This window comes from Pristis pectinata, chromosome 28, assembly GCF_009764475.1.
Source record: "Pristis pectinata isolate sPriPec2 chromosome 28, sPriPec2.1.pri, whole genome shotgun sequence".
Lineage (NCBI taxonomy): Eukaryota > Metazoa > Chordata > Chondrichthyes > Rhinopristiformes > Pristidae > Pristis > Pristis pectinata.
Genome location: NC_067432.1, coordinates 20,572,289 through 20,599,318, shown reverse-complemented (window position 1 = coordinate 20,599,318; position 27,030 = coordinate 20,572,289). Strand labels below are relative to the sequence as shown.

The window sequence follows — 27,030 nt, the reverse complement described above, 5'->3', positions numbered from 1 at the left end:
CTTAAGATTTACTAAGAAAACAGGGTAACTTCTTGTTTCAACTTGTGTTTTCTAATATTGCTTGGGTAAGTTTGGGAGTTGAAGCCTCATTCCGACTTGGTGTTATTCTGCTCCTTCAGCAGTGAGGAGAATCCCATGGAGGTTCTTATTAGAAGATCAGGAGCTGGAAGAATCTCACACAGAATTGATGGAGTGAAATTATTTCCTTTGATTGGGGAAGTTAGGAAACATTGCATTGAACTTACAGAGGAATGGAAATATTGAGCTCTTCCAAAAAAAAAAGTTGATATCAGTTAATTATTATGTTTAAATCTGAGACTAATGCTTTCCATTCATCATAGGTGTTAAGGTAATGCTGCGCAACATTCTTATGGAAAAGACCAAAACTTGTGGAAGTCCCCCAAACTTCCAGTGGGAGAATGCAAACTCCCTATAGTTTTGCAGTAGACATGGGGTTGGGTTAACTGGTTGCCAAAACATTTCTTGAGCTTGCCATTCACAGCAAGATGACCCTGCACTGCACGGGGTCATGTCAATCAGGAATCAGCTTCAGGGACCAACCTGGCACCAGATCCACTCCACTAAGTGTGGACCCAGTCGTTAAGAAAGTGTTGATCATGGGTGACTGGACAGAACTCATTGAAATGGACTGTGTGTTCTGCATTTCCGTATTAAGTGATAAAAGACAAGGACAAAATAGGGAGAGATGTTGCTGATCACCCATGATCTCATTAAATGGTGGACTGGGCATGAAGGGTAAATACCTCTTTTTCCCAAATCTTCTATCCTTTGCTTCTAGCACCTCAGGCAACTGAGTGAGATATTTGGACAGATGAAAATACTTCCATGTATTTAGCTGGGACTAAATTGTGAGATTGGTCTGAAATATGAACCAAAATAAAGCAGAAAAGGTAAAAGAAAGCAAAAACCTCCCACAGAATCAGGCTGAATATATCACACATCTTTCTTACTCTTTCATTTGAATCCACTGCCAAGGTTAACACACAGTGTTGATCAGTACTGCCACCACATGCTGGGAGGCTATGAAACTGTTTATATAATATCCTGAGTTATGTAGTGACAAACTAGATGGATAGTTATTACGAAAATTTTGCCAACATCTATAAAACAATGTGGGATACAGGGTTATTAAAACTGTTTTTTGGAGGCACCCTTGAAGCTCATTGTGAGTACCAATTGCCTACTACATGTGCTTGTTGTAAAATGCTGCAACTCCCATCATGAGATCACACTGGTGTTCTTGATTAGCTATCCAAACCTTTGAACATTGAATTCTAAAATATTCCAATATATTAACAAGCCACTTGGTCTACCTGTGGTATTTTTCCCTGCAAGTCTCATCCTACTCAACTGCTTGTTCCCAATCCTATAATATTACTTTTTAAGCAACGGTACAGTTTCCTCGTAAAGTACATGGATTTTGCCGTACAACTTTATGACATATTCCCAAAATGCATTCCCCGAGTATGTAACCAGAAAATGTTGTTTCTTCTTAATATGCTGAGCAGCAGTAAATTTTTTTTTCTTCTCTTTCTTGGAAAAGATGTTTACTTTCTGTGTATCTAGAAGGTCATTCCACTCTCACAAAACATATGGCCTTTTGATTCTGCTCTCCATATGATTGCACTTAAAAGGTAAGTGGGCCTGCCAGGAAGGCATTGAAAACAACCCCTCGAGTGAAGCTTTAACTGTAATGGGCCTGCAGTTAGGAAAGAATGACCTGATAACAATGAGCAGAGTACCAGATTCCATTAATTGCTCACTTATTTGCTTCTCAACATTGTTCTGCTTAAACCAGGTTGAGACAGACTGTGGACGCAATGGGCGTGATACATTGGTGTTCTAAGGTGTGAGCTGTATATCACTAGAACCTTAATCTTTTCACCACACAGGGATTCAGAAAGATATGTTGCATATTTCCAGCATTTCTCTACTTAGGAAAGGTCTGTGCTTCCGTGTGGTTCTGTGATTAATTATTTTTAGATAGCCTCACATATTTTGAGAGCGACTGCCTATTGCTTCAAGATATAAGTGAAGCTGAAGGTGTGCTTAAGAAGTTGAGACCCAAGGGAGAGCACAGATGCTGGAAATCTGGAGCATCACACAAAATGCCGGAGGAACTCAGCGGGTCAAGCAGCATCTATGGAGGGAAATGAAAAGTCGATATTTCGGGATGCCATCCACCAGCTCTTGCTCCACCCCTTCCCCCCACCTTTTTAAACTGCCTATCTCCCCACTTTATTTCCAGTCCTGATGAAGGGTCTCGATCTGAAATGTCGACTGTCCATTTCCCTCCATCGATGCTGCCTGACCCACTGAGTTCCTCCAGCATTTTGTGTGTATAAGAAGTTAACAGGGAACAGTTGGTACTCCTGAGCTGAGTCTGCCTCTTCACTCCATCGCTGTCCTTGGACAGAAAGACTAGCTTGGGGAGATCTGAAAGTCTTTGTTTGGACGATAAGATATTGCGAAAGCTGTAATTTCTGCAAAATTGTGATTTAGATAGTGCTGTAAACATGTGCCAAAATCTACCTATTAGTTGGGCCAACCAACCAAAGTCATTAACATGAGCTGGATACTCTAAAGTGGCTGCTTGTAAAATAGGATTAGATAAGATCTTTATTAGTCACATGTACATCGAAATACACAATGAAATGCTTCTTTTGTGTTGAGTGTTCTGGGGGCAGCCCGCAAGCATCGCCACGCTTCCGGCGCCAACATAGCATGCCCACAACTTCCTAACCCATATGTCTTTGGAATCTGGGAGGAAACCGGGAGCACCTGGAGGAAACCCACGCAGTCACGGGGAGAACGTACAAAAACTCCTTACAGACAGCGGCTGGAATTGAACCCAGGTTGCTGGCACTGTAATAGCATTACACTAACCACTACACTACCGTGCCTGCCCTAATTTGTAGATTGGTATGTCTTAGTTCTGCATCTTTGTTAAAAGGACTGTTATCAAGTCAAAGAGAGAGACAGCACAGAAACAGACCCCTCGGCCCATTGGATCCACAATGACCATCAACTGGCCATTTTTAAAATAATCCATCTCGAAGCCATTGTATTCTCCCCACATTCCCATCAAATCCCCTCCAGAATCTATCACTCATCTGCATACTAGTGACAACTTTTAGTGGTCAATTAATTTACCAACTTGCAATTTATTTGGGGGATGGTGGGGGAGTGGAGCACTAGGAGGACACCCACGCAGTCACAGGGAGAACATGCAAATTCCACACAGACAGCACTGGAGGTCAGGATTGAATCTGGGTTGCTGGAGCTGTGAGGCAGAAACTCTACAAGCTGTGCCACTGTATTAGCTGGAATGACCCAAACATAACCACCCAGATAGTCAAAAACAAGAAGTGCCATTCTGTTTGCTGCAGTGGCGTTCGTGCACAGCCTTGTGACCTGGACACTTCTCCCACTCATCAGCAGCACCTCTGATTGAGGGGCAAAACATTGCTGATGCTGGAAGTGAAAACCAGGAAACTTCTGGAAACATTACCTGGTCAGATGGTGTATGTGGCAAGAAGAGTCCAAAACATTATTCTAAATCTGCACTGATGTAAGGGCAATGTTCAAAGTAAAAGGTCCAGGAATTTCACTCATTCACTGGTTTTTATGTCAGACTGATGTTTCTTTGAAGTGGAACAGGTGGTGTTGTTTACAGATAAGCATCAGCAACAAATGTCCAATTCCTATGGCTTCAAACTTTAATTTTTGGATACAAAGAGGAACGTAATGATGGAATGTGGGGTTATTTCCTCAATTTCCTCAACCTCTAGTTGCTTAATAACAAGTTTTAGGACTTGCCGGTTATTCAGTTCTGGAAAATTTCATCTTTACTTGTTTATTGAATAATGGAAGAAGCCAACAATTTACAGTTTGAAAAATTAACTGATAACATATTTGATGTTTTTACAGCATTTAAGTAAACTCTCAGCAGTGTAGCAAAAATAAAATGTGTTTCTTTTATCTGAAACCATGAGTCTTGTTTAAAAAAAAGTCTAAAGTAGACATGGCACAGCCTGTCACCTCAGAGCAAGGAAGCTTTCCTCCGGTGTAGCTCTCATCATTCACTGGATAACCAGGAGCACTGAAACATCTCCCGAATATTGACACAACCTGCCATCAGTCTAACTCGGGAATATTAGGAATAGGAGAAGACCCTCAGGCCTGCTCCATCATTCAGTTAGATCATGGCTAATCTTAACTCCAGCTCCCATTTCTCTGCCTTTGATCCTTATCCCTTGATGCTCTAACTGAGTAAAATCTTTCTCAGTTTTAAAAGCTTCAGTAGTTTCCCCTGATCCACAGCACTTGGGAACAAGAACTGCAGATTTCTGCTATGCAGTCTATTGAGCTCCAAGGCCTAAAATCTAATTACAGGACCTGCTGCAATGCCAGTTATGTATAGCTGGGTCAAAATAAAAAGCATGAATTGTATTAAACTTTAGATTGCTGGAAGGCAGAGATCTCATTGTTCTACTCAATTCTAAAATCAATATGCACAATGCAATACTGAAGCAAACACTTAGCTCACAAGAGATTGCAGGTGTTGAAACGTAGAAGGAAACGCAGAATGCTGGAAGAATTTAGTGGATCAAGCAGCATCTGTGGAGGCAAGGGGTATAAGTCAACAGTTTGGGTCGTGACCCTGCATCAGGACTGAGAGGGAACAGGAAAGTTTGCCAGTACATAGCAGTACATGGGGTGGGATAGAGGCTACTAGGTGATAAGTGGAGCCAGATGGGGAGGGGATGATGGGCAGGTGGAAACAGGTGGGGGAAGGGTTTGGAAGAGATGAACAAAGGGAGAAGAAAACATAATGGATAGGAGAATGTGTGAGGGAGGAGAGCGGCGGCAGGGATGATTCAATGTTGTAAGCCACTCGAGAAGACTATGAGATGTTCCTCTTTTGATTTGTGTTTGGCCTCTTTGTAGCAATGGAGAAGGCTAAGGATAGACAGGTGGGTGTGGGAGTGAGAAGGGGACTTGAAACAATATGCGACCAGAAGTTAGAGATGGCCGTTATGGAGAGAGTGCAGGTGCTCTTATTAATGGAACTTGACCAACTCCTTGGCTGGAATAAAAACAGAGAATGCTGGAAATATTCCTCCTCTCTTCGATGGGAAATCTGTGAGACCTTTGATCACTGCTCCCCCTCTGTAATCACTGCTGCACTCCAGCTCTTCAACCATACTCCTCCAATGCTAGAAATATTCAGCAGGTCAGGCAGTGTCTGTGAAGAGGAAAATGAAGTTGACATTTTAGGTGGTTGGCATTTCATCAGAACTGGCTGCAGTGTACACCCTGTCCTATTAACACACATGTAAGTATAACCAAAGTCATAACTTCATGAGGTTTTGATCCCAATGTAGGGCCTTGCCAAATGTAAACATAGGTTGGGTATTTGTGAGTTGCATTCTCACTGATAAGGCTACACGCTGGACAGAGAGGGTTGCTCAATAACATTTTAATTTTAGATATCTAGGGATAACATTTCACCTTCTTATGCTGGGAGCCCAGTTCTAGAGTTGGGTTCCATGATCCCTGTGATTTTCATCCGTTGATTTTTTGGGATGCAGAATTTTGAGGAGTTACACACCTAAATTCCTGACGTGTCCCCTGCATTGGGACTATAGCCTGAACTAGACACAAAGTCATACCCCTTTAACGATGAGAGATCCCTTGACAGCGTTAAAAGTTAGGCAGGAGTCTGCCCAGTGTGTTGAACAGTATGTAGCCTCAACCATTGGCTTGCTGGGTCATTACCTCACTGTCATTTGTTGGGGCTTGCTGTGCAGAAATTAGCTTCTATATTTCCTATATTACAACGTTGACTCAGTTTCAAGAAAATCTTTGTTGATTGTGAAGCTCCTTGGGACATTCTCAGGTTGTAAAAATTGTTATTAAACTGGAAGGCCTTTCACTGCTGTTCCTCACTATCCTATTGATAGACTTGAATGTTGCCTTTTCTTAAAACCTGACCTAACCTGGGTTGAGGTATCCACCACAATCTTTCCTTCCTTTTAAAAATAAATTGTAGAGTTGGTTTCCTCTCTGTCCTCAGTCTCACCAATTTAGAAAATAAAGGAGGGAGGGTTGTTGTAGTGGCTGAAAATCACAAGGTGGGGACTGGATGGGTGGGTCTAAGCAGGAGTTTTGACCAGTGGAACCAAATATTGGTGGGGGGTGGGGGGGGGGGAAGCACAATGGCTGTAAGTACTCTCCGACCCATTGAACACCAGCACACAAAGGCAGATTTCTACCCTGGCCCCAGGTCCAACATGTGCTGTGGCACAGACACAGCAAGTCCAGTCAGTCTCTGACAGGCAGTGAGTCATAGCAGGAAGCCTGAGTAAGCCTGACTAAGCTTACTGAACCTGCTTGATGTTAAATGAGTCACTCTGTGGTAGCGCAATTATTCATTTACAGAATAACACCAGAATTTAATTAGCCAATAATTGGAATAAAGCAACCAACTGATGATTATCCCCAGGAGGACATTCATTTAGTAGGTTTAATGGTACCACAGTTTATTAACACTTCCAGTAAAATTGTAACTCAGTTTATGGTATGGTGTCAGTTTTGTATGGTGATGCTCCTATAAAGAACCTTACAGTAATGATACTATGTAAGTGCAGGCTGTTGTGGAAGTGTAACTAGATTTTGTACAAAGCATATTATTAAACTGGCAGCCTTTCATGAGCCTTTGCTTTGCAAAGAAGTTTAACTAATGCCCAACAGGCTTCAAAGCCCCAGCCTGGTTCTGTTACTCTTGAGGCTAATATCTTCCATACCCTGTTGGCCTCGGGTTCCAGACCCAGTGGTTGGTTTTGACCATTGGTTCTGATATTGGCCTGAAGTAGGAGAACAGTGGCTCATGAAAGCCCCACTTGTTCATACATGATAAAATTGTCCCATGTAGGCCTGATGATGTGACGGACTGTTCCGACACATTCCCAGGGACTGCAAGCTGCTGTATACCTGGGGCAGTTTGCATGCCAAGTATACCTTTGCTTCTATACAAACTTCTGCACTAAATTACCTCAAGATTATGGACTATTGTAATCCTTGCGCAAGAGGCCAGAATTGGAGGAATACAGGTGCAGGGATGTTGGGACTTGGCAGGGAGAAGACATGGGCAACAGAATTTTGGAGGAGTTCAAGTCTAACAAGAGTGGAATGAGGGAGACCTGCCTTGAATATGTCGGAATAGTCACCATTAAAGACAACAAAGGCATGAATGAGGATTTCAGCTGCAGATGGGTTGAGGGAGGGCAAGACAGAGGTGATGTCACAGGGGAATGGCCAGTGCTAGTGAGTATGATGTCCAAACAAACCCTAACTTGGGTCAATGTTGCAAACAAGTTGTTTCAGTTCAAGGCATTTGCCAGGAGGTCAGTGGCTTGGGACAGTGTCTGTAACTGGGTCTGAGTTTCTCAATATTTAATTTCTGCTGGTCCAGTACTAGATAAGCTCTCTGTCAGTTCAGAGACAGTGGAGGGCCAGGAGAGGTGGTGGTGAGGTGGAGCTGTTTACCCCAAACTACATGGAAACAAACTACATATTTTCACATAACTTTGCCAAGGAGAAACCTGAAGGTGCAAAATAGGAGGGATGCAGCCATTGGGAGTACCAGAGGTAATGGTGCAGGCATGGGATGAGAAACCATTACTGGTGATTCTCTGGTTATGAATGGATAGATCAGAGGCAAGTGTGTCCTCCCCCAGCTAAACAACAGTGGAGAAACATATTTAAGGACAAGGGGAATGCCGACATTATTCTTGCACCAGGTGTTAAACCAAGACTGATTAGAATTTCCCACAGCACTGCACTTTTAGTGCATTGTTTTCATTTAGGGAACAGAACCCAAGGTAATTAAAGAACCGGTGGTAATGTTATTGGATTGGCAATCCAGAGACTCAGACCGAATCATTCAGAAACATGAATCTAAATTTAATTAAATAAAAAATATAAACTAAAAAGCCAACGTCTAACGTAATGGCTGTGAACCAATTGGATGATTGTAAGGATTCTTAAATGTACTTTGGGGATAGAGTTTTGCTGTCCTTACCTCTTGTGACTCCAGGTCCACGGGGAGTTGGTTGCTTCTTAAATTCCCTCATACAATCAGTTGTGCCAAGCTACGATGAACAACTCAAGAAGACAACGTTATAGGGAAGTTTGGGATGATCAGTAAATATGTCCATGCCAGTGAATGAATAAACAAAAATGATGGAGATTTAATGAATGAACATAGTTTATTAAAATAAAAATGAAAGTCAGGGATCACTCTTGTAGCTGCCAACATATCTCAGCTGCAATAAAATTTCAAGTCATTGCTTGTTTCCTGCACTAGATATTGAAATGATAGGATGTTCATTAAAGATTGAATAACCACTTATCCAGTGTCCACAGTAGGAATTTAAAGCCTCACAGACTGACAATTCAATCAGATTTTTATCTCTACTCTGTTAAACCTCTGAACTGAGGATTATGGTGAGACAATTTACCTAGTCTTCTAGTTAAACAAGAGGCAAATCTTAAGATTAGCACAGTCCCAAACCATCATTCTGCTATATTTTAAGAAAGCAATATCTACGTAAACTGAACAGACACTGGATTTGGGCAGTAGGTCAACAAAACAGGCAGATCAATGATATTTTAGGTGTCATTGGCAATTCTTGAGCCATTTTTGCAATAATCATAGTTTTAAGGTCTGTGTGAACATTTAGCAGAAAGCTTCTGAACTTTCTGCTTATTGGTGGCAACATGGAGAGAGATTATTCATTGTATGTTAATCTTCAAAATGATTAATGATTGCTAAAATTGACAAAAAACTACTTGAGAAACAGCAGTAGCTCTTCCCAAGATTCACTGCGGAGAAGCCCACATTCAACCACTTACAATGTAAGAGTGTAACGTTTAGTTTGCTGAGAGATTCGCCAATACGCCAATGATTTTTAAGTTCCTTGTCCGGGAGTCTTTCTGTTCAAGATGTTTGCCTGTGTGGGTTGGTTGATTTCTGGAGCATAATTTATAGATCATTATCATTCATTCAAAGATTTTAAATGTATTTTTTAATCATTCTGCAGCAAGAGGCAAATTAAGTTGTGAAAGCAAATCAGCTAAGATGACTTGGCAGAATTAACAGTGAGAAAGATAAATGTTCTTTAAAATTTTCTGCAGCTGCTTTGTTAAATAGAAAATAATTGGCATCAGTCACAATTTCTTCAGTTTTTAGTTTAAAATACTTTTGTCTTGTAGCAAGAATATTCATTTCTAATATATTCTAATAAAGCTATACTCTATATTGTTAATATCATTCACAACCTTACTTTCTGTTAGCACAATATTTGATCGCAATTATTCAGTCTGCATGTAACATTAAGTTTTACAATGTCAGCTATCATAGGATGGTTTTGGTAGTGCGATGTGTGCTACTGGAGCCTTTACTGAATCCATTGTCATCTTGTAATGTCTTTGTTTCAGAATGCGGGGGTAGGTTGCAGCCTTTAATACCAAGGTGAATGGAATTTTGATAGGCAAGGGTATCAAGGGATATGGAACTGAGGCAGGTAAATGGAGTTGAAGTACACAGCAGCCATGATCAAACTGAATAGCAGAATATACCCATGGGCTGAATGCTCTATTCCTTTTCCTATTTAAATCAACTGACTGTGGAAATTGCCACCATCGCTTTATTTGTAAATGACTGTTTTTGCTAAAGCATGTTACTTTGGTCCTTTTATGCTTTCTTTATGAAAGTATGTTATTTTTTGGATTGAGGTGTAATTATCAAAACAAAATGGTTTACTGTATAAACAGTGCAATTCAGTAATTCTGTAAACTATAAATACGAACACATATTTTGTTTGGTAAATTAAGCTAAGCATAAACAGGTCTAATATAAAATAATAACAGAAAATGCTGGAAATACTCAGCAGGTCAGGCAGCATCTGTGGAAAGAGAAACAGTTAACATTTCAGATCACAGACTACCACCTCATGCTAAGCTTTGAATGTATTGATCATGGTAGGAAGCTGATTGACAAACTTTTATCTCAAGGACCTGGATACAAACCCAGGCAAAACAGGAGGAATGAAAGTCTCCTCTCTCAGCTGGTGGTCAGAAACTTATCTGAAACAAGTTGAGCAGTTTGCAGACAGCTCTGAATGCCTCTTATTGTCCCCAATTTGTGATTGTTTGTACTCACACTTGGAGGTTGTTGGAGAAATAGAAACACATTTGAAACCATGCTGAGCTATGTTCTTTGAGCAGAGTAAAAGTGAGTTAATGCTGCCTTGTAATTTATTGGAGTTGAATAATACCCAGTGTGTAAAAAATGAAAGCTGTTCCATTTTATTGAAGGAGCATCTTTAGCTTATTGAACACTTGGTTCAGGAGAAAAATGCACCAAAAGGGAACAGAAATAAATAGCAAGAGACTCGATATTGGGAATTGGCTGCACACTTCTGATGTATAGCAGGAATGTTTCCTGCTTCTCTTCATATTGACTCAGTTTTCCCTTTTCTGCTTATGCAGTCCGGCCTGTTAGGAATGTCCTACAAACCTACTGTCAGCAATATTACACAGAAGCATAATCAGATCCTAAGTTCCACTTTATCGCCACGTTTACTCATTTGGTCTCACCCTATCAGAGACAGTCCCTTTGCTCTACCCTCCCCCACCTTCTCTGTTACTGAAGATTAACTTGTTTTCTCTCTTTCCCAGTTCTGACAATGGGTCCTGGACCCAAAGTGTTAACTGTTTCCCTTTCCATAGATTCTGCCTACCTAGCCTGCTGAGTGTTTCCAGCATTTTGTTTTTTATTATCACCTCTATTATTCCAGCATTGAGGGTTAATCATCATCTCCATGAAAAGAGAAACAAACTACATGTATTTGTTTTGCACCTTTCACTAGCTCAGGATGTACCATAGCTCTTTATAGCCAATGAAATAATTCTAAGTTGGTGTCACTTGTAATGTAGGACACCTGGCAACTGGTCAGTACACACCAAGGTCTCGCAAACAGTGAAGGATATTGAAGAGATAACCTTTTTCATTATTGTTGGATGAGAGATAGGTATTGTCCAGGACACTGGGCAGAAGTGCCCCACTTCACTAAAGGTAACGTGGTGGCATCTTGTCCCTTCCACCTGAATGAATGATTTATTGTCTCAGCGATTATGTGGCACCTGTCCTGTGCAGCAACCCCTGGTGTCCTACCCGATGACATCTGCTGTTCATAAGAATAAACATAAGAACTTGGAGCAGGAATAGGCCATTCAGCCCCTCATGCCTGTTCCCTCATTCAATAAGATCATGGCTGATCTTTTATCTCAGCTCCATTTTCCTGCACGAAACCTCCTGTCCCTTGGTTCCTTTAATGACATACTGTCACCAAGCTAAATCTCCTCCTGTCCCCACTCTTGCCTTGTCAGCTTTATCCCTCTCTTATAGCTCTTCCCCTGCTCCCTCCCCCCAGCTCTCCATCCCCTGTCCTCATCATCTGTTACCCAGCTCCATACAAGTGACCTCACTTGGTTTCACTCTGACTGACCAGCAATGGTTTTAGCTCTCAGACCCACACACTATTATTCTCCTTGGTTAGATATAGACATGCTGACCCCAAAAACATCTATAGGCAAAGGGTCAGCTTCGGTTTTGACTACTGATGATACCCATCTCAATGTCCATACTACTTCTACCAGTGCTATCTGTGATGGCATCCCAACCTCTGTCCTTATAGCAATAGATTCCCCAAAATTCTACTGTCCACGCACTGTTGTATGCTAATTACCCTTGTGCATTGTATCTCCTTTGATTAATCTTCTTGTATTTAAATCCTAAACAGGTTCACTCCCTTCTCTCAATATAATAGCCCCAGCCAACCTCAGCTCTGTCTCTCCCGCACCACCTGGGCTTGGTTTGATTTTGCACCTCTATCAACTACCTTGAGACAGATTCTAAGATGCAAGTCAATAAACTATTTTTCTGCATTTCTTTGTAACGTTTCCCTTAGTATAGTGTAGTGAAGTCCTGTGAATAATTGGCCCCATCCTAATGGTTATTACAAGTAGACAGTTATCCATGACACTTGCCTCGCTGTGGAGTCCCCATATATTTTTTCACTGCTATGGCCTTCGAGATAAGCCTGAAAATTAAAAAGGACTTTCATCTGACAGCTGCTTGAAATTCTTTGGCGAGGAAGACTCCAGGCGAGGGTTGTCACTGCTGCTTGATTGATGTCTAATATTTTGTGATCTGCTTGTCACCAGCTGCAGCCCAGGCACTGACTGAAAGCCCATGCCTTCATTAGAAGGGCTCAGCACTTCTGCTCCTTGCAGCTGCTTCTCCTGATTAGCTGAGTGACAACAGCTAAAGGCTGCTCACTATATTGTGTAGAGGAAGAATGTGCATGTTTGAATGGGTGTCTGGATCATGTGACACCAACTGGCGTGAAGTATTGCACTCAATAACATGGGACATGGTTCTTCCTATTTCCTTCCAACATTGAAGGAGGCACTTCAGCCCATCAAGGGGCAGGCACGGTAGTGCAGGGGGCAGACATGATAGCGTAGCGGTTAGCATAAAACTTTACAGTGCCAGCGACCCGGGTTCAAATCCGGCCGCTGTCTGTAAGGAGTTTGTACGTTCTCCCCGTGTCTGCGTGGGTTTCCTCGGGGTGCTCCGGTTTCCTCCCACATTCAGAAGACGTACGGGTTAGGAAGTTGTGGGCGTGCTATGTTGGCACCGGAAGCGTGGCGACACTTGCGGGCTGGCCCCAGAACACTCTATGCAAAAGATACATTTCACTGTGTGTTTTGATGTACATGTGACTAATAAAGATATCTTATCTATCTGAAGTCCATGCTAGCTCTCAGAGAAATCCCATTCCCCCACTAATTTTCCCTCCAACCAATTCTCCCCATATTCTACCACCAGCCTGCACTACAGGCAATCTGCATTGGGCCATTAACATATTGAACTGCACATCTTTGGGATGCGAGAAGTACCCGGAGCACCTAGAGGAAGCCAACTCAGCCACAGGGGGAACGTGCAAACTCCACACAGACAACACTGGAGGTCAGGATTGAATCTGGAACACTGGAACCATGCTACCCTGTAGAGTGCCTAGGTTTGCTTCCTATAGAGGAAGGCCTGTGAGGGGAAAGTTAGATGCATGGAAAATATCTGGCGTTTTTATCCCTTTCCATAATTCAGTTCCTGTGTAGTGATTGCAGCACAAGGAGGTGGGTGATACTTTACTTCGCCTGTAGTTCCGCATCTAATAGAAGCCCATTGCAACAACAGGTGGAAATGCATACTCGGTGTGATTCCTTCCCCGGCCCGCCACCCCAAGATAACCCATCCTGCATTAATTGTCCAATTTTAAAGTGTAGGCATTGTTCTCATGAAGGAAACACAGCAGCCAGTTTTCAGTTAGCAAGATCTCACGAGGAGCGGAAGAGCGGGCAAATAGCCTACACCTCTCCTTGCTTTCCCAATTAGTCAAAGCATATTAACAGATTCAACCTGTGAAAAGTTAGATCAATAATAATTACTGGTCTTAATATTGCTGATTATTTTGACAGGATTGCTGTTGGCAGACAGAGCTGCATAGTGCACAGACTTAACATTCAATCTTATTGTTCAAAATTACAAATTAAATATCTTGATCTCCCTACTTCATTTACGTTTTGTTAAACTTTCAATGATTTTTCTGTAACTCAGCCAAGTTTCCTCATGAACAATCTTACCAGATTAAGATAACCAGAAAATCAACATTGTACCTTATGGTAAATGCCTGGTCTCCCATCTTTGCTTACCTGTAAGTTGCTTGGGTGGGTTGGATTTGGTTACTTCCAAGCTTTCTTTGTTTTTCTCCTAACTTATATTGAAATCCATGTGCAATACTTTGGCACATTTCCCCAAACATGAGCCAGTGCCATAACGCTGTCAGGTGGTTCAACAAAAGGGAAATTGCAAATGAGCCTTATTTTAGCTGTTACAATCTGGAATACATGACCTGAAAGGGTGCTGGAAACAGATTCAACAGTAACTTTCAAAATGGAATTGGAATAAATACTGTAAAGGGCACGGTTACTGGCAAAGAACAGGGGATTGGGACTAATTTGAAAGCTCTTTCAACGATCTGGCACAAACAAAATGAACTGATTTGTCACCCTCTGTGCTGTGTCTTTCTACACTCTCTCCAACACAGACTTCCAGCAGTGTCATTGGATGCAATGTGTGCACCCAGGCAGGTATCTTAAATGGAATAAGCAGGAGCTGGCTGCATATTTTGCTGTCCCTGGCTGAGAAAGCTTAACACAACCTCAACTGAGTCCTGAATTTTTATTATATATAAGTGAGTCTCCTTGTTACACTAACCACTGAAGAGCACATAAATGCACATGCATGCCTGTGGTTTGAACTTTACTATCCAGCCTTCAACTTCAGGCCTGAATCTTTTTGAATATGGAACAGATTTGCCAAGAAATGAGGTATTTTGATTGCAATCTCAACAAGCTGTGAATAAATCCACCCAGTTCCCAAACCTGTCCATCATTTGCAGCCATTTCACTAATTCATATTGTTTTTTTTATTGTCATGTGTACTGAGGTACAGGGAAAAGCTTTTGTTTGTGTGCCATCCAGGCAGATCATGCCATGCATAAGTACATTGAGATCGTAAAAAGAAAACAGATTGCAGAACATAGTGTTGCAGCTACAGAGAAAGTGCAGTGCAGGTGGACAAATAAAGTACAAGGGCTACGACAAGATCGATTGGGAGATCAAAAATTCATCTTTAGCGTATGAAAATTTAATAACAGTGGGATAGAAGCTGTCCTTGAGTCTGGTGGTGTGGTGCTTTCAAGTTTTTGTATCTTCTGCCTGATGGGAGAGGGGAGAATGACCATGGTGGGAGGGGTCCATGATTATATTGGCTGCTTTCCAAAGAAGCAGGAAGTGCAGACAGAGTCAATGGCGGGGAGGTTGGTTCGTGTGCTGGACTGGGCTACATTCATAATTCTGCAATTTCTTGCAGTCTTGGGCAGAGCAGTTGCCCAAGCTGTGATGCATCTGGATAGGATGTTTTCTGTGGTGTATCTGTAAAAATTGGTCACTGGGGACATGCCAAACTTCCTTAGGCTTGCCATTCCTTTAGCATTCACTTAAACAAAGGAAAGCATGGGCCACAGGTGGTTTTCTTTCTGCTTTGTGAGGAGAGGATGCCAGTGATCTTTGAAGATATAGATGTTTTAGTCTGGTTCCAAACATTGGAGGGTGACACAGTGATGCCTCACAGCTCCAGCCAGCCGGGTTCAACCCTGACCTTTGCTGCTGTCTGTGTGGAGTTTGTACATTCTCCCTGTGACCACACTGGTTTTCTCCAGGTGCTCCAGTTTCCTTCCACATCCCAAAAATGTGTGGGTTGGTAGTTTAATTTGCCACTGTAAGTTGTGTATGTGAGAGAGAGAATCTGGAAAGGAGTTGATGGGAATAGAACATAGAATACTACAGCACAGTACAGGCCCTTTGGCCCACAGTGTTGTACCGACATCTTATCCTGCTCTAAGATCTATCTAATCCTTCCCTCCCACATAGCCCTCCATTTCTCTAACCTTCATGTGTCTAAGAGTCTCTTAAATGTCCCTAATGTATCTGCGCCCACAACCTCTGCCAGCAGTGCGTTCCACACACCCACCAACTCTCTGTGTAAAAAAACTTACATCTGACATCCCCCTTATATCTTTCTCCAATCACCTTAAAAGTATGCCCCTTTGTGTTAGCCATTGTCGCCTGGGAAGAAGTCTCTGACTGTCCACTCAACAGTGGGGAGAATAAATGGTTTAGTGTAGGATTAGTGTAAAACTGGGTGGTCGATGGTCGAGGTGGGCTGAAGGAGACATAAGAGACTGCAGATGTTGGAATCTGGAGCAACAAACAATCTGCTGGAGGAACTCAGCGGGTCGAGCAGCATCTGTGTATGGAAAGGAATTGTTGACATGTCAGGTCAAAACCCAGCACCAGTCCTGATCCAAGGTTTCAACCTGAAACATTGACAATCTCTTCCACCACCTGCCCCCCCCCCCCCCCCCCACCAACAGATGCTGCTCAACCTGCTGAGTTCCTCCAGCAGATTGTCAGTGGGCTGATTGCCAGTGATTGTTTCTGTGCTGTGTCGCCCTTTGAGTCCACATGAAGGACAACAACCCTGTTGATATGAACAGGCTTGTTGGCCATTTGGAATTTGAGGACAGGATGGGAAGTGCATCCAGGCCCTGGGCTCAGTCCAATCTGGGACCTTCACCAAACTCAGTGATGAGTCCAGCAGTGGAGCAGGAGGTCAGGTGCACCAGCAGCTGACGTCTGGTATTTGTCCTGCTTCTGCATTGCAGAGTGCAGGTACAGATGTTGAAGATTCACCACTGTGTCTGCTGGATGTCAAGCTGTCCCAGTGCCTCAGATTGGAGTAAGCAGTGACTCAGCCTATCTGAACCCTGCCCGAATCACTCACACACCACTGTCATTTGTCAGCTATGACTCACTTAAAAGAACATTCCCTGTACACTGAACATGTTTGGGCTGAAGTGAGATTGGGTAATAATTAAGATGGGCAAGCTAAGGAGTGTACCATGATAACCATCGCAATTACTGAAAAGAACAAAGAACTCTCCCTTGTCCCAGCTCTTATCTGATTCAAACTTGAGACCATTTCGTTCAACGCAAAGCAATTAAAGATTCTGTCTCTGTGAAGCTAGCTTTCTTTTCAAAGAGATTCAAGGTTCAGTTGCTGAACAAATGATTACTAGTTGTGGAGTAAAGATACAGATAAAACAGATTAGATGTAGCAGTGATGAAACTGTGTGATGAACAGCTTACAGTCACAAGATCACAAGACAAGGGAGCAGTAGTAGGCCGTTTGGCCCATCCAGTCTGCTCCAAAGAAAAGGGGAAAAAAAAGATGAGAAATGGGGGGGGGGGGGGGGCGGTGAGAGTCTGCTCCATGAGCAAAAAAAAACTATTCTAACCCCAATTTCTGGCCTTATCCCCATATCCCTTGATACCTTGACTAATTAGATATCTATCTATCTCCTCCTTAAACGCCTCCAATGATCTGGCCTCCACTGCTGTATGTGGCAAGGAATTCCATAAATTCACTACCCTCTGGCTAAAGAAATTTCTCCTCATCTCTGTTTTAAACCGGTACCCTCTAATTCTAAGATTGTGCCCTCTGGTCCTGGACTCACCCACCAAGGGAAACAGCTTGGCCACATCTACTCTGTCCAGTCCTTTCAACATTTTAAATGTTTCTATGAGGTCCCCTCTCATTCTTCTGTACTCCAGTGAGTACAGTCCAAGAGCCGACAAACGCTCATTTCATTTCGGGAATCATCCTCGTAAAGTACGCCAGAAACAATTGCAAAATCTATCTGACCTATGTGCGAAGCCTGCATTGTTTACTAGAACAGGTCTGATGGGAAGAAATGTATTCACCATTACATATTACATGTGCAGGAGCTGCCAATATGTACCAGGCATCTGAAGGGTTAATCCAGACAGTGTAATGGGATGGGAAGAGTTGGAAGTATTGGCTTGAGGACAGCTCTCATAATTGAAAGGTTTTCCCACAAACATAGAATGGAGTACAGCTGAGTGGTTTCCACATGAGGGATTCCAGAGCACAGTGCTGGCCTGCAGGTCTCCTTGATGTAGAGAAGGAAGTGGGCACTTGTGGATGAACTTGAAAGTGAAATGTTTCAGAGTCCTACCCTGAAGTGCTGACAGACCAGTACTTTGTGTGCAGCTTTGTGTTGCTGACTTTGGTTTACTTCCTCCTGGAGGTTTCAGTATATCACAATGGGGCACATACATGCACACACACGCACGCACACACACCACTGACACACACATGACATCCTCAGAACCACACACACACACACACACACACACATACACACACACACACTCTCTCACACTCCCTCGCACTCACATGCACACCACTCACATGCCCCATGCACACTTGAGAACCTCAGAACCATGGACACACACACACACACGCACGCACGCACACAAACACACACACACACACACACACACACACACGGACGCACACAAACACACACACACACACACACACACACACACACACACACACACACACACACACACACACACACACACACACACACAGACCAGGAGCGCTTGAAGAACTGCAGCACATTTTTGTTAAGCTGCTGGTTGTTTGTCTCCTGGGTTGCTCGGAGCAGTCATGAGAAGTTTATACTTCCCAAGGACAGCAGTGTATACCCATCTGTTTATTACATAGAACTGATAACTCTAGTCTGTTCTTCTTGCATATTCCTCTTCTCTATCACACTGTGGATTCAGTTGTACGGTGATTATCCACAGAATGTGAGTTCATACTATCACTGTGGGAAATTAATTTGTGATTTAAGTTTTCAATCCAGAACTACCTGACCTCTTTTAGGCACAGTGACTGAATAGCTCTTGGATTAGTGTAAAATCCCAGCTGGTTTATCAGTATCCATTGGGGAATAATACACATTTACCTCAACTGGACACTAGGTAACCACAATCTCACACCGGAGTAATTGGTCTGAGTTAATGCAGAATGGTCTTGTGCAGACACGGAGGCAACAATAGTGTGCCGCACACACACCTGAACACCACTTCCAAGATTCTCAATTGTCCATGCATGGACCAAACCCAAAAACAGGCTTCATTGCTTGGTGGCCTGCTTCAGTGTGACTTAAGGAGAACTTTCCTTAGCCCATCTGAAGGCAGTGCTGGAAACCTCGTAAAGGTAGGTCCCCTTTAAGTTAGGGATGTAACGGGCTCCACACCAAAGGTTTGAATGCAGATGGTAGCCTGATGCTCCTGCTGAGGATTACTAGTATGGAGTCTGTTACATCCCTAACCTAAAGGGAACCCACCTTTGTGCGGTTTCCAGGACTGCCCTGGGACTTGCTCAGAAAAGTTCCCTTTAAGTGCATTCTTCCAGATATAATGATGAACCCAGGGTTCATCTGCGCTCACAGGTGGATGAAAAAGATCTCAAGGCTCGACTTTGTAGAACAGCGGTGGGATCATGGTTAAGAGTTATCACTTGCCTGGTGCAAATCAACAGCTGTGGCTCCTACATGTCAGTAGTAGCTACCATTCTGTAATGCCACAGCCTGAAGGGACCCCTTCGAACATCCTGATGTTGGAAAACTATATTGATTGTTTTTAACTCAATGCAGTCCGTGTGCAACAATATCACCCTCGCCACACACTACTTGGAAGATATTGGACTGCAGTCATATTCGAAAGTTTATTTATCCTAGAAAATGAATTATAAAAATTTGTTTTAGGAAATACCTCAGATAATTGGCTACTTTAAATGACTGCTTATTGGCAAAAAGAACGAAAGGCAGGGCATATGTGGGAGAGAATAAGTCACAGGGAAATAAGGGGGGGGGGTGCAATAGGACTAAAGGGATTGCAAGGTTCAGTGTTCTCCTTCATGAGATTATAAGTGTAAGAGTTTCTCTGGCTCTTCCGAGGAAAGCACGGCTGATATAATCACTGCATTTCTCTCTGTCTTTGAGCTAGGCTTCTTCCCTGGAGTATAAGTTAAGCATTTGAAAAATCTTGCTTTTGTTTCTTGGAATTCATTCCAGGTGTTGTCAGCAGGTGCCTTCCTTTTGTTATACAGAAAGCAGAAACTTTCTGTAAAAGGGTTGCTGCATCATTCAAGTATGGAGGAACATTCGGGAAGGAAGTGCCTAATTTTGAAATGTTTCACTGAAACATTCTGCTTAATATCACTGAGTATTGCTGCTATGTTAGCTGGTAACATAAAATGTAACTGTGTAAAGGTCAGAGCATTATGCATTCCTGGCCTTCACTGTATGAAGTCACAGCTTCAACACATGGACAGTATCAATGTGTGTACTTGTTCAGGTAACCCATATTTGTTTATAGAATTACCAGCGATGTATGAGAACAACACCAAAGAATCCATGGGGCTGCTTTTAAAAGCTCAGACTTGCAGTGGATTTCTCCCAATGACCCTATTATCATTATGGGAGGACTTTATATCGTCTGCAGCAATGGCATTGTTGATCCCTCTAGGGTGGTCAACACTACAAACATGCTTATAAGTATGGGAGGGTTAGCTCAGCCTGGTTAGAAGGGTGTCACCTACCCCTTGAAGAAATATAGCAGTATATCTCATGCTAGCCAAGAGTATAATGGGATATGGAGCCAAGGTATGTCGACCATGATCACAGTGTGTCACAGAACAGGGTCAAGGGGCCGAATGGCTGTGCCAATGTTCTTAATGGTTGTTTTACAAAGAGGGCTACTTTGAAATGTTCCAGTGGAACATTCACTATTTTCCAGGTGAGCCCCAAAACTACCTGGTGCCTTGGGAACACACCTGGTCCCAAGCTTATCACCATAGTGCCAGTGAGACCTTGGAAGGTGAGAACTCCTGACTCTGAGGAGCCCCTCTACAGCTACCTCCCCTACCGCCCCAACCCTGACCCTCAACCACACAGGGTGTGGTCACCGATGTTATTGTCCCCTGTAATGGATCAACAAGCAGTTCAGCAGCACCAATTAATTACAAGAAGCATATGGTTTGCTTGCCTTCATCGTTGAGGCATTGAGTATAAAAGTAGGGTAGTCATGTTGCAGCTGTGTAAAATTTTGGTAAGGCTGCACTTGGTGTATTGTGTGCAATTTTGGCTGCCCCATTACAGGACGGATGTGGAGGCTTTGGAAAGGACGCTGCGGAGGTTCACCAAGATGCTGCCTGGATTAAAGGGTATGAGCTATAAGGAGAGGTTGGAAAAATGTGGGTCGTTTTGTCTGGAGCGTCAGAAGCTGAGGAGATACCTGGCAGGTTTATAAAATTATGAGAGACATAGATAGGCACAGAATCTTTTTCACAGGGTAGAAATGTCAAGTTCTACAGGACATACATTTAAAGAGAGAGAGGGAAAGTTTAAACAAAATGTGAGGAGCAAGTTTTTTACACAAAGTAGGTACCTGGAATAGGCTGCCAGGGCTAGTGGTAGAAGCAGATACAATAGTAGCATTTAAGGTAGTGGCTGTTAGACACATGAATATGCAGGGAATGGAGGGATGTGGATCATGTACAGGCAGAAGAGATTTAGTTTAATTCTGCATCATGTTTGGCGCAGACATCATGGACTGAAGGGCCTTTTCCTCGACTGTACTGTTCTATGTTCTATGACTCAATGTCATTTCCTGGGAAAAGTGGGAATCACAAATGACTCCAACAGGAATATCATACTTTCTTTGTAACTGTAACACTTTATTCTGCATTCTGTTATTGTTTTCCCTTGTACTGCATCAATGCATTGTTGTAATGAAATGATCCGTATGGATGGCATGCAAAACAAAGCTTTTCACTGTACCTCGGTACATGTGACAATAGTAAACCAATTCACCAATGCGCACAGGCACATATATAATTAAACACTGCTCCTGAGTGCTAAAATTCTGAGTACTTGTGATTTGATTGGGGGCACTTAGGTTTAGTAGACGCAAACCATTTTATCTCAAAATATAATCTGGTGCAGACACGGTGGGCCGAAGGGCCTGTTCCAGTGCTGTACTGTTCTATGTTCGATAGCAGATGCTGGAAAACTCAATAATAGGAAACGCCGGAACTTTGCAGCAAGTCAGGCAGCATCCACTGAGGGGGAAAACAGAGTTAACGTTTGAGGTTGATGAGCTTCCAACCAGGTGAAAGAAGACAGAGATTGTACAGTGTAACCTCTCCTGAGGTTGGTAGCTGGTTCTTGGTGACGTGGACACACTCGCTCTCCCAGTGCGGGTTTTGCACTTACAAAACTAAACATTTACTCGGTTGGCTGATGCCAAAGAGCAGCTTAAAAGAAAGCCAATTTGAGATTCTGATCTGTAACCACAGCAGTAGTTCAGGACCACAAAACCACAAGTGGTATGCACTTAGGTTGAAGCTAGATCTCCTGTTGCTCTCAGAGAGATGCTAATGGATCACTCAACATCTCAGCAGACCACTCCACGTCACTATAGCAGGAGAAAAAAAAACTGCAGATGCTGGAAATCTAAACTAAAAACAGAAATGCTGGAAAATGTTTCCTTCTTTTATCTTCCTCTGGGATGGAGGACATTCTCAGTCTGACCTGCCGGGCATATCTTCCTGCTCTGCATTTTGCAACTGCTACATTCTTTAGTCTATGTTCCTTCGACTATGTTCTCACTCTCTAACTGCTCCCATTCACTTGTTGACCAGATAACCTTGTTTACAGCTTATCCCCATGGTCACCCCGACTTTACCTTATCAGAGATATTCCCCCTCCCCCACCCTCCCTGCAACGTAACAAACTTCTTTCGTCTCCTTCTCAGTTCCGGCAAAGGGTCTTTGACCTGAAGCGTTAACTGTGTTTCTCTTCCCACAGATGTGGCCTGACCTGCTGAGGATTTCCAGCATTTTCTGTTTATATTTCACTATAGCGTGAACCCAGCTGCTTCCCTTGCAGGTTATAGTCTTTGTGTTAAGTTATTTTGTGCAGTGTTACGATTACAGGCTGACAGCCTGTAAATTTAGTTAGCTAGAGATCACAGGCCTGGGTTATGTATTTTGCTCATTAGTAAGTGCACGGGTGTTAATATGTCTTTTAATAGCCAGTAATTAGTGTCTTTTGAACACTGGCTAACTGACCTGTTAAGCTCCAATATGGCAGGTGGGAAACACACACACACATTCCCAGTCAAAGTGTGCTTCCTGTTATATTAAGATTAATGTATTGTAATTGCTTTGTCATTTCTATCCTCAAACCATCCTAATTTTGTCCTGACTGAGCTAAACTCAAGGGAAGAGGGAAACTGTGCTCATTGTTGCTGTGGACTAACGGTGGCTTGAGGCATCTCAAACATAAAAGTACTGGTAGATAAGGCATATGGTTTACTGACTATTATTGGTAAGGAAGCAGGAACATGGACGCCATGCTAGAACCATACAACTAGACTACTGTGTACAATTGTTCTCATCACACTACAGGCAAAATGTGGTTGCATGAGAAAGAGTGTGGAAAACATACACAAAGACATTGCTGGGCTGGAGAATTCTAATTAAGAGGAGATACTGTATTAGTTGTGATATCTTTCTTGGAACAAAGGAGACTGAGGGGAGACTTAAATGAGATGTATAAAATTGTGAGAGATTTAGAGAAGGGAACAGGAAGGACATTTTCTCAGCAGAATGAGTTAATAGAAGGATTATAGGGGAGATGAGAAATGTTATTTTCACCTAACAAATTATATGGTCTGAAACTCACTTCTTAAAGGGTGGGAGGCAGAAACCCTCCCCACCTTTAAAAAGTGCCTGATGACTGCTTGTGGACGAGGAGTTTGGATGTGGGATTAATGTAAATGATCTTCTTTTGATTGGCATGAATACAGTGAGCCAAATGGTCTCCTTCTGTGCTATAAATTTCTCTGGTTCCATAAAGTGCTTATAGTGTATGTAAATGTGTGATATAGGTATGACATACATGCAGTACAGTTGGAGAGGGTGGAATAAAGAAAATCCACCTGTTTTAGCAACACATCTCGTCTCTTAGAGATTCACTATATTCTTGGCAACAAATGCCATTGGAATAAAAACATACACACATAGTACAAATTGGGCACAAGGATGTAAAGACTGGAGCTCTCATGAAGAAAATAAATGGACTTTGTGTTAAGCCAGTAGACATACCTGTGAGCTGACAGTGTTGGTGACCACTGTGGTAGTTTGAGGCACTGTCCATATCATTGAACATAGCAGCAGTTAAGCCTGAGTGTACGTTGGCAAATACAGGTACACACCAAGGTCAATGTGTTAACATGACATCAAGAAAAAAAACAAAGTTGTTTGCACCATGTGCATTGACAAAGAGTAAAAAAAAACTGGATTGAGAAAGAGGCATTTGTAATTGCTTTTAGAGTGAAAAAGTTTAAACTTTTCCTGTGGGGCAGAGATTTCATTTTGGTCAGATCCCAATGAAAAATGACTAAAATTCTGAAACACCTTAAATTTTTCCCTGACCACTCAAACAGTGATGGAATCATCAATTAGTGGTTCATTGGGCAGAACATTGAGGCCATGGCATCCATAGTCAGTGACATGTACATACCCAAGGATAACTGTTTACTTGTTATGTTTAAGAACTCTAGACTGGATGTACCATTTTGGCAGTCATTAAAGTATAATTAGACGCAAGTAGAGCAACAGGTGACAATATTTGGAACAGAGAATGTGGCGGTTCATAAATATTTAAGTCCTCAATCCCTTGTGACGGGCACCTTTTTACAATGTTATGAAAGAAGGGTCTTTAATATCTAAATGTTTCACTCAATATTGCTTTTGTGTCGTGCAGATATGTCACAATCACATGCCTTCAATCAGAATGGCTTTAAAAAGTAACTGCTCAATTTCCTGTATCATTGCACGTAAGGAGCCAAGGGCAGTTCAGTCCTCAGGTTCAATGAAATTAGAAGGCAGCTGATAATTGAACCAGAGTACACAGACGTAATTTAGCCCCCCCCCATCTGAAATCACGGCATTAGAAATTTAACCACTCAGCACACCTCTCACCTTGTTAAATATCATGACATTGTGAGTCGAACTACTGGAGATTCAAGCCCACCACAAACTGAGGCACATTGCCTAGTCTGAATGCAACATCTGCATTGTTGGTGGGAGCTGTCTTGTAAATGATCTGTTAAATTAAAACCCCAGCAACCAAGGTAATGTAGGTCCAATGACACTGTTCAAAAAAGTAGTTAGCTTCCCAACAACTGAGCCAACATTATTCCCTCAACCAAAACCAGCATAAACAGGCCAACAGATCACTCATTTACAGTGATGAAGCCTGTGAAAATATAGATTAGTTGTGAAGTGTTTTGGCATGTGGGTCCCGTATTGATGCATATCTTTCTTTCTGATACCATTCCTTTATCTCTCTGAAAAGGAATGTATTAGACTATTAAGTCTGCCCTTTTATACAAATTCCTGGATTTTATTTCACGTGTATAAATAATATAAATTTCAGATGTGGTACTTATCCTAATCCTCCTCATTTCTTTACCCCTTTATACTCCTGTAAGGCTGTGCTCAGAACTCACCTCTTTGACAGAACTTTGCTAACCTTTCCAGAGTTCTCACTATGTGTTTCATTGTCACTTTATTTATTAATGAGATTGTGATACGTCTCGAGACAGGTCACTACATCAAGGACACTATATAAATCTGTTTTGTTGCAAGTCACCTGATGTAGGCACAATAGAAGAAGGATCATGTGTTTCCAGCATATAATCTGTGGGCTAGTTGTTCTGTTGCGCACGTTCATCAAGTCAACCAGTTTGATATTGGCAGTGGTGGTAATTAGAATTATAGATCCAGCAAAAGAGGTTCAATCCCGACACCCTCATTAATAAATAAGATGATAATGAAAAACATGGTGAGAACTTAGGAAAAGTTAGCAAATTTATGTCTTATAGAACAGTCTTATAGGAGTACAGAGGGGTAAAGAAATGAAGAGGATTAGGATGAGTACATCATCTAAAATTTACGTTAATTATACATGTAAAAAAAATCCAGGAATTTGTATGAATGGGCAGATTTAGTAGTCTAATACATTATTTTTCAGAGAGATAAAGGGGTTGTCTTTGTGTAGTTTGCATGTTCTCCCAGGGACCATGTTCCTCCGGGTGCTCTGGTTTTCTCACACATTCCAAAGATGTGGGTTTGTAGATCAATTGGCAATGGTAAGTTGCACCTAGTGTGTAGGTGAGTGATAGAATCTGGAGGGGGCTGTTTGGAGAATAAAAGGGGATTAATGTAGGATAAGTGAAAATGGGTACTCAAAGCTAGTGGCTACCCAGTGGGCTGAAAGGCCTGATTCCATGCTTTCTGACTATGACTCCACAAGTAATTTCAAATTGTTCAGTAACTGGGAATTTTCTTATATCCTTTGAGCTAGAAGAATAAAACTTAGCGCAACCAATTGAACTTTGGAATTTGAATTGAAATTGGTTTATTATTGTCACTTGTAGCAAGGTACAGTGAAGAACTTGTCTTGCATACTGTTCATACAGATCAATTCATTACACAGTGCATTGAGGTAGTACGATGTAAAACAAAACAGAATGCAGAGTAAAGTGTCACAGCTACAGAGAAAGTGCAGTACAGGAAAACAATAGCGTGCAAGGTCATAACGAGATAGATTGTGAGGTCAAGAGTCCATCTTATTGTACTAGGGAACTGTTCAATAGTCTTATAACAGCGGGATAGAAACTGTCCTTGAGCCTGCATCCAGATAGAACGCCTTCTGTGGTGCATCAATGAGTGTCAAAGGGGACATGCCAAATTTCTTTAGAGGTGCTGGTGAGCTTTCTTGACTGTGGCATCTACGTGGTTGGACGAGGACAGGCTATTGGTGATGTTCACTCCAAGGAACTTGAAGCTCTCAACCCTCTCGACCTCAGTACCGTTGATGTAGACGGGAGCATGTGCACCGCCCTCCTTCCCAAAGTCAATGACCACCTCTTTTGTGTTGCTGACATTGAGGGAAAGGTTGTTGTCATGACACCATGTCACTAGGCTCTCTGTCTCCTTCCTGTACTCTGACTCATCATTATTTAAGATACGACCCACTATGGTGGTATCATCTTCAAACTTGTAGATGGAGTTAGAGCAGAATCTGGCCACATCATGAGTGTATAGGGAGTAGAGTAGGGGGCTGAGGGCACAGCCTTGTGGGGCACCAGTGTTGAGAATAATTGTGCCAGAGGTGTTGCTGCCTATCCTTCCTGATTGAGGTTTGTTGGTCAGGAAGTCAAGGATCCAGTTGCAAAAGGAGGTATTGAGTCCCAGGTCTCAGACTTTGGTGATGAGTTTGCTTGGAGTTATAGTATTGA

General features: G+C 42.4%; 1 protein-coding gene across 5 annotated transcripts in view; it reads left to right on the top strand.

The window, feature by feature from the left end:
• The window catches only part of sema4ba (sema domain, immunoglobulin domain (Ig), transmembrane domain (TM) and short cytoplasmic domain, (semaphorin) 4Ba), a 340,196-nt gene that overhangs the window by 270,174 nt on the left and 42,992 nt on the right, over positions 1-27,030 (top strand). The window lies entirely within an intron of this gene.